Here is an 11,908-nt window from a genome sequence, read left to right as displayed (position 1 = left end):
CGAGTCTGATGTGCTTCAGGCAGGCTCCTATGAGAAGATCCCCCCCATCACGCGTGCCGCTGGCCACTGCACCCCACTCAGCCCTCTGGCAGATTCGCGCCCACAAGTTTCCCTTAAGTGCACAGGGTGCGCCGTGCCGGCGCGTGATGTCATGACGCACAGGACCGGCCCGCAATGCACTTTTGGGAACGGGTGAGGGGGATAGGGGAGTGCCGGCACAAAAGGTTGACACCGAGCGTAGCCCGGGAGCCAGGAGGAGAACAAAGTATGCGCACCAGTGAGTGACTGACCACAATGGGGAAGAAAACCGTTACATTCGGTACAATCTATATTTGCCGGTACAGACTGTTAAAAAAACAGTACTGTCCCGGAAAATTCGGTACAGTTGGAGGGTATGTGGTATTTTTTCATTCCTTACTTTGAAGTGGACTCACAGTTTAATTTCCCGACCAAAATTAGACCTCGTTCCTCCTTTTACCTCTTCTCCATGCCCTTTTTCTCTTCTTCCTCATCCTTTTACTAAAGCCCCATACACACTTTGCAATTTTTTAAAAGATATCACTCTTTTAAAAAAAGTGTACTATACTCAATATGATTGACAAAATTATTGTTAAGGGCCCACCCTGTTGTCGGAACATGCAAGTCAAGTATGGCTATGTAGACAAAGACCTGCATCACTGGATATCAGTGGATGATATTGTCAATGATAGGCATATGAATATCCTTACAAAGAAATAAGGATTAAAAAGGGTTGAGATTACCTGAATTATAAAAAAAGGGGCAGACTAGATGGGCCAAATGGTTCTTATCTGCCGTCAAATTCTATGTTTCTATGATATCGTCCAGTGTATATGCTAAATATCATCCACCTGTGGCATGGCCAGTATCGTTAATTATATTGGCCATACCAAGGGTCATCTAGTGTGTACAGGGCTTTACTATCTACAGGCATTGCTCTCTTTACATCTCCTCTTTTATGTTTCTCTTCTGTTTTAATATTATGCCTTATAATATAATATATGGGTCTTTCAACTACAGCCGTTAGTATTGAGTGTCTTTTCTCTCCCCGCGCTCACTCCACATTTGCTCTTTCCCAACATTATTTTCTATGTCTCTATAGAATTTCATGTTTGACATTTTTGCTTTATTGATTATGTGCTTGCCTATGCATGTATGCCTTTACTTCTTTTAATTACAGAAAACTTTAAATAAGTTTAAAGAGTGCAAATAATCAGTATCATAAGTTCAAAAGAGCATACACTAAACACTTTGCAGTAAATAATATAAAAATACCAATGAGATAAGAGACTTAAAACAATAAGAAATGAAAGTAAGCTTTAAAATCAATAATAATTTCTGTGTGATCTCCAAAAGCGCCTTGTATTGCGGATCTCAGTAAGCTTTGTCGGGCAGTGAGGTTAGTAAGCAGCCTCCAGGGGGCTCTTAGCTTAGTCTATGCTACTTTTGCTGCTTTTGGTCTTTATCATCTTAAATTGAAGTCCGTACTCACTTGTATGCCTTATTTTACAGTGTCCTGACAAGCACGGTGGCTAGGATGGGAAACCGGAAAATGGGGGTCATATATTACAGGATCTCATTTAACATTTATTTACTGCATTAAATGCTGAAGCTTATTGGTAATCTCAACGCAATTTGTGGAGGATTATTTTTTAATCATGGATAAATGGCTAAGATTGCCTAAGTTTTCTGTTCTGATGTGGTAAATGCCTTGTGTGGTGAGCAGAGGTTAATTTAACTGTGCAAATCATTTCTGTACAGCTGGCATTTGTTCTTAGCTTATAAAGCTCAGAGAGAACATATCGATTTGCTGTACTTGAGTGGGATTCCCTAGGTATTTCTGTGGAATGAATATAAGAAGCTTGTAAATTAATTTGAAAAGATTCTAAAATTAAATAACATTTGACTTACTGCATCACCACAAAATATCAAATTTCCACTTGATTAAAAAAAAAATTAAATTGTGTCCAAAACCCATTCAGGAATAATAGTGTTGTCTGTCACTCGCTCACTATTTTTTTATTTGGATTTTCTATGTTTTTTTTTCCAAATGCCTTTATGTAGTGAAGTGTTACTCAGAGGGGATTGTCTTACAGACTGCATTGGAGAAATCATTTAAACTCATTTAGACTTGCTGCCAATGTCAGCTACTTGGTAGAACCTTGCATAAGTTAACTTATTGTATTTTATGCAGCAGAAAAAAACAAACAGGCTCATTTGATGACATTGCAAACTTGAGCCAGTAATGATCCGCAATTAGATGTGCTTTGTACAAGATATTGTAGTGTCTGATTGGTTGCATTTTACAGACAATAGTTTCAGTAAGTGGTGTAATAATAAGAAGAGGCGGTTATATTTACTGAAATCAAACTGTCCCTTTAAGGACACTGGAGAACCGCCAGTCATGCAGTCATGCTGAAAGCAAAGCTTCAGGAGAATTTCCTGTGTAACACAAGTCAATGGCAGGGATGCAATTTTCACCATCCACATACTACTTACATCTGCAGGACAGTTTCAGTGGCAGTTTTTACCTATGGGCTGAAGGGCTGACAACCCCCCCCCCCAGCCCCCCCCCCCCCCCAGCTAGCCATGGGTGTGAGCGCATGGCTAGCAGCTCACAGAGTGCTGGTATGCCCCCCAACTAATGTAATTGGAGGCTTTGTTCCCAATCACACCATTCCCGTGAAGCCATGCCCCTTATCTGAGGTCACTCCCATTTTTGACTACTTCGACACATGCAGGACTCCCTACTTTGCCCAGCACTAAGATAAAGTACCAAGCGGGCTGAGCATTATATTTTAATCATTAGAACACTTTGAATATTGTTTAAGTAAAGTGGTTGGATCCAATGAAAGAGACTGAAAGACTTTGAAACTTTGACTGATGATGGATCTGGGACCGGAGCAGAAGAGGACTGTCAGAAGACCAGTTGGACTGGACCGGAGGCAATGGACCAGACCAGGCTGTTAATTATGCAATGGGATTAGGCCAGCAGAAGAGAACTGACAGGTTAGGCTGGGAGCAGCAACAGGCACTAGGAGAGTCAGGTATCTTCCCAAATGATGCAACCGGCTCAGAAGTCTTTTTGCACTGACCCAGATCAGTCTAGACAGATCCCTTATACACCTAGTGGATGTTTGCCATTGGCTGACAGGGCAGGCATAGAGGAAAGACCCTGACCTGGCCCAATAGCTCATTTGCCCTAAACCAAGATGGTCCATGCCGGCCTCACAGTGCCCCAAGCAAAGTCAGACTTCAGTGCAGCACGGCCATCCCCCTGCTGCCGCTGACATGCCCTCAGACTCCTGCTGCCTCCCACAGACCCTGGACCCCCGTTGGACACATGCCAGCCGAAGGCGGACATGGACTGGTGAGTAGCATGCTCGCTGTGTACTGCCACAGCGGCATGTGACAGGAAGCACAAGGAGACTCTGCTGATTAATGTGATATATTATACCTGTATATTTGTGTGTGACTGAGGGGTAAATGTATGAAGCTTGGAGAATTGTTATCTGTCACCATAAATATCCCCATCTATCCCCATAGCCAATATGTATATTAACAGCTAGTTCCAGAGCATAAGGAATTTATGAGCCCCATGTCCCTGCAGAGTCCTTAGGCTTCAGCCTAGTCAGCCATGTGGATAATTTATAAGAACCAGTCAACAACAACAAAAATTGGAGTCTGTATTTTAATGACTATTTTCTGGTTCTCTATATCGAAAAATAATCAAAACCTTTGTTTGTCTGTTTTTTAAAACTTTGCTCTTGTCCCTTCGTCAAAGATCATTATAATCATACATATGTTACATGCACACTTGGACCAATTTAAAGATGACATGGGTGCCTATTCGGAAGGGCAAGGTGAACGTTTTAATCAAGGTGAAAGTGATGGACTTTGAACATGGGTATCAGGGGCAATACAATGAGAGTATGATGGGGGATTATAGTTGTGGGCTAATAAAAGATATAATGATAATGATAATAAGCATATTACAAACTGCATAAGTAATTTTTTAACATTCCTGAGGTTTTGATCTGACCTGATGAAAACTCAGGCATTGGGGTTAAAGCAAATATGAAGTGTGAAGGTCCAATGGGGTTTTTCTGCATAAACAAAAAGAGTAGGTAAGCGTAGGTCCGAAGACGTGACCAAAATGAGAAGGAGCTTAGGACTTGAATAAAAGTAAGTCTTTATTAATAAACAATATAACTTAGACAGAATACAGTGGACAGAAGTAAAGGGTCACAATACTGGAGTCATCTAGCAATCAGTGATACTGGTAGTCAACACTGGGGGAAATGCACTGGAGAAAGTCACTGAAGCAGTGCTTAACGTGGTCCTGGAGAGGTGTTGGAACACCAATGGTGAGGTTGGGTTGATGTTGGGACATCGATAGAGACGCAGGATCAATGTTGGAACACTGATGGTGAGGCTGGGCCGATGTTGGAACACCAATGGTGAGGAAGGGTTGATAAAAGCTTAGGGTGTTATAAACCAATGGAAGCCAGGCAGTGCTGCAGGATGACAAGAGCACCAGTCTCTAGGAAAAGCACTATCCACAGGAGCTGAACACAGGGCCGGCTCTACCATTAGGCAGCTTTAGGCAGCTGCCTAGGGCGCCAGGATCTGGGGGGCGCCATCAAGTCTGCCTATCAAAAAATTCAAGGATATCTATGAGGATCCTTGTTGTACTTAATGCAGGTGGCATCTGTGGAACTTCTAAGACCTCACCACCATACTTTCCCTTGAGGCATACTTCCCTACTTAGCTGCCCCCTCTTCCTTATACTCTGTTGTGGGTGGTAAAGGGGATGGTTCTGGGGGCCTCCATGGAAATCAGAGGACTTGCCCACCTCCGTATGGGGCTGGGAGTACCACACGTTTTTGGAAGCCTCCCAGCCATTCCAGAATGTTAGGCAAGTACGCCTGAAGAGGTTGGAAAGTGGTTATTGGTGGCAGCATGGGGGGGAGGGGCAGTAGGTTGACGTTTTGCCTAGGGTGCTGAAAAGCCTTACACCGGCCCTGGCTGAACAACAGAGGTGCTGCTAGGGTGAAGAGAACAAAGCACTGGCAGCCTGAGCGCGCTTTTCCAACACCTTTGTAGCAGCCACTGACAGATGATAGTTTGTAGAAGTCAGTTGTGACAAAAATCAAACATGGTTGAGCCAATTTGTGAGTTTTTAGAGGGAAATATGACTTGCTGGCTTGCGGCCAGTGGTAATGGTGGCGGCGCGGAGGGCTGCATGGATCTGAGACTGACTGATCTGTAATGGAGAGATATGCTGCATAGCCACAGCAGCGGTGGCACTAGGTGACCTCTGGTGAGACTGAGTTATAACCGCATTCCATACAGGAGGAGCACATTGCCTGCTTGGAGAGACACCTTAAAAATAGGAATGAGTGTTTATTCACCCAGATCAGGACACATTGCTGCCCATAGTAAAGGCCCCCATACACCACAATGATTTTGCACAATCGTTTGTAAAGTGGCAAATCATATGTGCTTTCTATCTGATCCAATCCTGTGAGTGTCAGATAGGAGCCCCTAGATTGCTACTACTGCACCATTGATTTATCGGAATTGCATGGAATCGGATGGAGAAGGAGTGCTTTTTGGGCATGCAATTTATCACAGAAAGTTTGACTGGCATTTCCAGTCCCTCTAGCCCCCTAATCCAGCCCATCGGATATACAATTGTATACCATAAGATATATCTCATGTGATTTCTCTTGGCTTGATCAATCACATGAGATATACTGTACTGTAGCTTATGCAAAAATGACACCAAAGTACAAAATCGGATGGAATCACTCCCGGGAAGGTCCAGGGGGAGTTCAAGGGAAATTGCATCTGACTTCAGGGTCAGACAAATCGTTGTTGTGTATGGGGCCCTTAACAGTTTGACTAGGAATACCAGCATGTCTACTGAGTTTTAAAGCACGGCAATAATGGACTATCCTTTAAACATTTTTATCTTCTAATTGGCTCCTTTTGTGACTCCTGGGTCAGCGGATTATATATTTTAAACCTTCTTTCATTCCACAAAATGTAAAATTCCAATTAAACCAAATCAACAGGAAAAGATCCATTAAAGAAGTCACCTTTCTGCTTTATTTCCAAGATGAAATCAATTAATAAATTGAAAAAAAGTCCTTAGAGCCACAACATGATATATAAAAATAATATTCAGCTGAGAGTAGGTCTGCAGGTCGCAATAATACGAAGGCAGAGCTTGATGAGAGGATAAGCAGCGTGTGTGTGTTTTGTGATAGCGGATGACTTCCGGAGTAAAGAGTCTGTATTGCAACATGAACTGAGGATGGCTCGCTAAACCTTTTCTTAAACTGTGAATGATAATGAATGCACTAGATACAGCAATGCTCTTGTGGTATGTGGCTCATAAACTAATCACAAACAGAAATGTTTTTCTCTATTCATTATACTGATCAGATTCACAACTCCTTAATCTGTTTCATCAATCATGCAACGCTCAAAACAGTGTTTAGAATATAGAGGGGCGAATGGAATGTCTAAATAGGTTAGGTAACATTTCAAGGTCCCCTTTTTGTCCTTTAATGGAAAGCTTGCACTGCACATTTTATAGATGAACCCCATGGAATATATTACATAACCGCTGGCTATCCAATTGTCATGTTATTGATTTGAATGAGAGAACAAATCTTGAAACCTATCAAGCTTGAACATCTGTTGGAAAAATCTGACAGAAAAAATATGAGAATTATAAAAAGTGAAACATTTGCTCCCTCTCCCATATTTCTCATATGGGGGAGGGAGCATCCTGGCCTCCAGAAGACCAACAGTGGCATCCCAATGCTAAGTAAATAAACATTCTCCCTGTGCTCTCCTCTTAACCGTACCTTCGCTACCTGAAGCCAACACTAAAACAACCCGCCTAGCCCCAGTAGCGCACGCAGGGGGGGTTTCTGAGTACGCAGAAACCCCCCCCCCCAGGAATCTAAGTGCCCTAGTCTGAGGGTCCCCTCTTTCCATGGGTACAAGAATTTTAAAAATTGGCCCTGGGGAACCGGAGATATCTGACTTCAAAACAGTGGTCCCCATCCAAGCCTGTTAATTGCTCTCCCCAGTCATTTATTTCAGTTTCTGTCTCACTTAGAGTTTTTCTGAGGGTATATTCCAAAAGCTGGGACTCTCCTCCTTTGATGGACACTAGTAGCTTGTCTCTACTCTGCCCAGAACCAGAGATATCAACCTTCCAGCAGCTGGTTACTGCTCCAGCTCCACACACCTGGTTTCTAGTTTTATATTCTCGTTGGCGGACTGCTCTGCCTCCTGAACTCTGATCTCCTAGTCCCTAATACCATAAAAGCTAAGAAATCTAGTTTCAGAAACTGGAGATACAGATGGGTCTTTTCCCATCTTTGCAGGGGATGGCGCTGGCGTCGCCAGCCGCCATCCCCCGCCAGCGCCACGGCGATCGTGAGAAGGGGACGCGCGCGCACGAGAGGCGCGCGCGCCCCCTTCCGACGGCGCTTCCAAACGTTTCCCCGGGTCCCCGCCGGCTTGCCGGCGGTAACCCGGGGTCCCCGCCGCCTGCCCGCATCCCCCCTAACCCCCCCTAACCCCGTCCGTCTCCCTGAGGCGGAGACGGACAGGGTTTCCGCCACGCTAGCGACGGAGACTGAGACGCGCGTGCGCGTGAGACGCACGCGCGTCTCAGTCTCCTCGCTGGCGAGGCTGCTGGCGGGTCGCCAGCGCGTACGTTCTGGCAACCCGCCAGCAAGGATGTGCATAGGCACATACTGTATATGCAGTCAAGCAAGCTGTCCTCCCACCAGAAAATTATGAATAATAAGCCCACTCCACTATACACCCCTCCTCTGCATATTAAACATCCTCTACCACCCTGGAAGTTATGTATCAGGACCCCTTTATTCAGCCCAATGCCCCCTTCTCCCACCTCATCTTCCACCATCTGTGCAGTAAAGGGGTAATTAGTGGAAATTACTGAGCCCTACATGCTGAGCGGTTGATATAATACCCCCTACCACCCGCGGGACATGAAAGCTTCCGCTCATAGCACCCGCCCCCCTCCCCTACCGCTGGAGGATAGGTAGGGGCCCCAATACATTGCTATGCCCAGGGGTCTACACTGCTGTTATGTATGTATGTATGTATATATATATATATATATATATCTATAGATATATATATATATATCTCATTATTTATATACATTTGGTCTATCTCCGTGCATTGCTCCGCCCCTCTCTGGAAACCCCCTTCTGAAAATCCTGCGTTTGCCCCTGAGCCCCCACTCCCCTTTCCTCCCTCTTAGTGCCTAAACCTAAAAATCACTCTTCGAAGCCTAACCCTTAGTGGGATATTCAATCCCCGGTGAGCATCTCCCATCAGGGAGATGCTCGCCGGGCCCTACCTATTCAATGCTTAAATAATTAAAATTCAAGTGATCTAGTCAGATCGCTTAAAAAAGGGGCTGAAATCTCCCTGTGTGTTTATGCCCCTGTATAGGGTGTGAGAATCAGAATGTGAGATTTTAGAAGAGTTTTCCCCTTTTTTCTTTTTAAGCGCCAATCATTTACATTGGAAAACCAGGTTTATTTTGCCATGTAATTAATTGCTGCTTTAAAAAAAATGGGAAGACTCTCCCAAAATCTCTCACTTCCTGATTCACACCATTACATTTGGCCCATAACCTCAAATACATTTTTCAAGTTTTTGAATTTTTTTGTTTTATTAAAATCCAACTACTATTATATTGTGATATTCAACAACTGCATTGCATTATTTAATAATTATTTTACCTAAATTGACTCTCATACTATAAAGGAGACATGTACTCTCCAGTCCCCATAACCTTCAAAAAGACCCCTAGAGGGCTGAAACTCATAAGTGAATACTGAAGGTGTTGACAGGATTCATACAGAACTTCTGCACAGAAGAACAGACAGCTTCCCACTCTATCCATAAACCAGTGTTGCTGAGATGCAGTCTGCCAAACTGGTATAGAAACTTGCAATAACCTTGGAGCAGACGTTATTGTTTGGAGATGTTGTAAAAAAAATATTTAAACTTGGCAGTGATTAAATTTTTTTACTTCATAAAATAATAAAATAAAAAAATGCCACATCACAAGTTTTTTAATTGCAAAATAAAGGTTTGCATACCTCACAAGGATTAGTAAAGGTAAACAAAAAGAAAAAGAAGGGGTAAGAATATAGTTGAGGACATTTTTGGAGTCCAGCAGGGGCATAAGTTCTAATGAACAGATAGTATATGATGGATCAGTAATGATCAGGTAAGATATGATGGATCAGCGGGGCTGGACTGGACCCAGATATTGGCCCTGGCATTTTGAGCACACAGACCCACCTGCAGTAGGCGGGACTGTTGCACAGCGCAGCCATGTGGCGTAAAGGGGACGTGGTCTCACGGAAAGGAGGCGTGGCATCAGAAAAATTAGGCATTACACATGGAACACACCGTAATGCAAATTACAGAATATGACACAATCTGGACCCCACAGGCTGCTCCCCTGTAGGATAACATTAAACCACAAGCTGCTCCCCTGCACAATAACAGAACACCACAGGCTTTCCCCCTGCACAATAACTGTTTTGGTTTCAGTTTGTGTGTGTGTTATATTTATGATGGGAGTGCTACTGTATCATCCCAGCTCTCATGATATTGTTTATTGTAAACAAAGGTTTTTTTTGTAAAAATAAACAGAATTTGCAAATTGCATGTTAATAATCACACCAGATTCCGCGGCGGGGGGGCGTTCCCATGAAACCGCTGGGCATTCTGATGGTTGGAGACCATCAGAAGATGTGAGAGTTTCCCCCGGCCTGCGAATGGATGTTTATGTAAAACATCCATTCGCAGGTCGTGCGAATGTGCATGGCGTGTGTATGGGGGGCAGGCGGCCTGCCATTCCAGGGCAGGTTCGGGTGGACTCACAAGGGTGCAAATTCACATACGAGGGAGTCAACCAGAATAACCCCAAAAATGTATTGTTTTATGTCAAACACAGCATTTTCAAATCTCACATCTTTGGACATCTGTAAGTGTTGCCCGATGGTGCATGTAGTGTAAATTTAGCTTCCTATGGTTTATGGCAAATGTAAGTCGCATCAGTCATAAATTACAGAGTCCCTGTGCAGTTACTATTTGCTTTGGCAACTTGATATACTGTATCATGATTTTTACAGCACTCAAATAAAAGTCACTAATTCTATTTTCACAATGTCATAAACCTTTTTTTAAAGGTTAAGCAAAATGTAATTTAGTTTTAAAGTGATAAAATAATCCATATGGGTTTCTGCAAATGGTTATCATCCAACATTATTTTACAAAATAAATAAATCTGCTCACAGGCAGGGAACAGAGACAAGCAGGGGCAGATCCAGAATAAAAGGACAGGGTGGGCACCATGACAGTTGGAGAGGAGGTGATTATTTTCTTCCTGCAAGAATGCTCCTGGTAAATGGGTGTGGCCTCACATGGCCTCAATTGGAGTGCCATACCCACAATCCATGCCATCACACTTCTTTACCTTCTCTAATGCTAGCCTCCTCACCCAGTCACCAACCCATGCCAACCTTTGCGTCTTCAGTCCTCAACCACTAACCTTAGCAGTCACAATCAAGGCCCGCTTCCCAGGATCTTAAGCTGCCCATACACCTACAGATTTATCTTCCGATCTGGCTGGTTGGAACAAAAAAATGGTTGACCATATGTTTGGACATGCTGGAAAACTGACAAACTGTCATTCAAATATTACCAGGTGTTTGTTCCAACCAGCCAGATCGGAAGATAAATCTGTAGGTGTATGGTAACCTTTACCTTCGACAGTCCCCTTTTCCTCCTCCTGGTCCTCTTCTGGCACACAGCACTGCACTGCTTTGCTCCTCAGGGCAGTTAACTGGCACAGTGGACTGGTTAGGAGTAGGAAGGGGGGAGACTGGGCTGGCAGGGTGGAAGATGCTAGGTGGAAGATGTAGGCGCATTGTAAATTTTGCTGGGGCAGGATTTATAAGGGGGGGTTCTGCTCTCTCTATTGAATTACTGATGCCAGAATGCCAATATCAGTAAGGATGCCGGCACTGGAGTCCTGACTGCAGCAAGCAGTCATGCAGCAAGTAGTAGTTGGTAAGACCTTATAGACAAAACATTAAATAAATTAAGAAATGTGTGTTGCAGTGCAGGCGATTGACATCAGAAATTGTACTAGACTATTATATAGACTAGATGACATTATAGAGAATGTGATGGGGAAAATGACCCAATATTGAAATAAACACATGGATGACTGGGTGTCATATGAAGGTTTATTTTATTTTAGTTGTTTTCACATTTTGCCTGTGTATCACTTTGTTGCTTGAATGTCTTTATTGAAATATTTAACTGGCCCATTTATCATCTCATCCTTGTTCTTTATCATCATTCTTTTGTCAGTTTTGGACGACGAAACGCGTCAGGCTACAGTCTTACACCCTCTATCTGAAGTACCAATATAATTTGCTTTATACCCTGCTTAGACTGCAAATTCCAACAACTGTCTGGGTCCATTATCCTCCACTGGAACAAAGCATTTTGGGATACCACCACCTGCTCCATCCTTCTGTTCTTTTTTCCTACTGCATGTGAAGCCTGCCCCTACTAAGGAGGAGAAAGGTACAACCACACAGAGCCAAGAACCCTGCCAGGTTTATGGATACCCATCAATACAAGTTCCAATACTAATTTGAAAACAAGGAGGACAAATCACCATAAGGAGCATTATGGACACAAGCAGGAGAATATAAGTATAATGCACAGTCCAGTAATCTGTTATCAGTATTTTAACTGTTGGCCAATTATGATCTATTCATTATTTTAGATTTAT

This window comes from Crinia signifera, chromosome 9, assembly GCF_055691185.1.
Source record: "Crinia signifera chromosome 9, ASM5569118v1, whole genome shotgun sequence".
NCBI classification, from domain to species: domain Eukaryota; kingdom Metazoa; phylum Chordata; class Amphibia; order Anura; family Myobatrachidae; genus Crinia; species Crinia signifera.
This window is presented reverse-complemented; position numbering follows the sequence as displayed.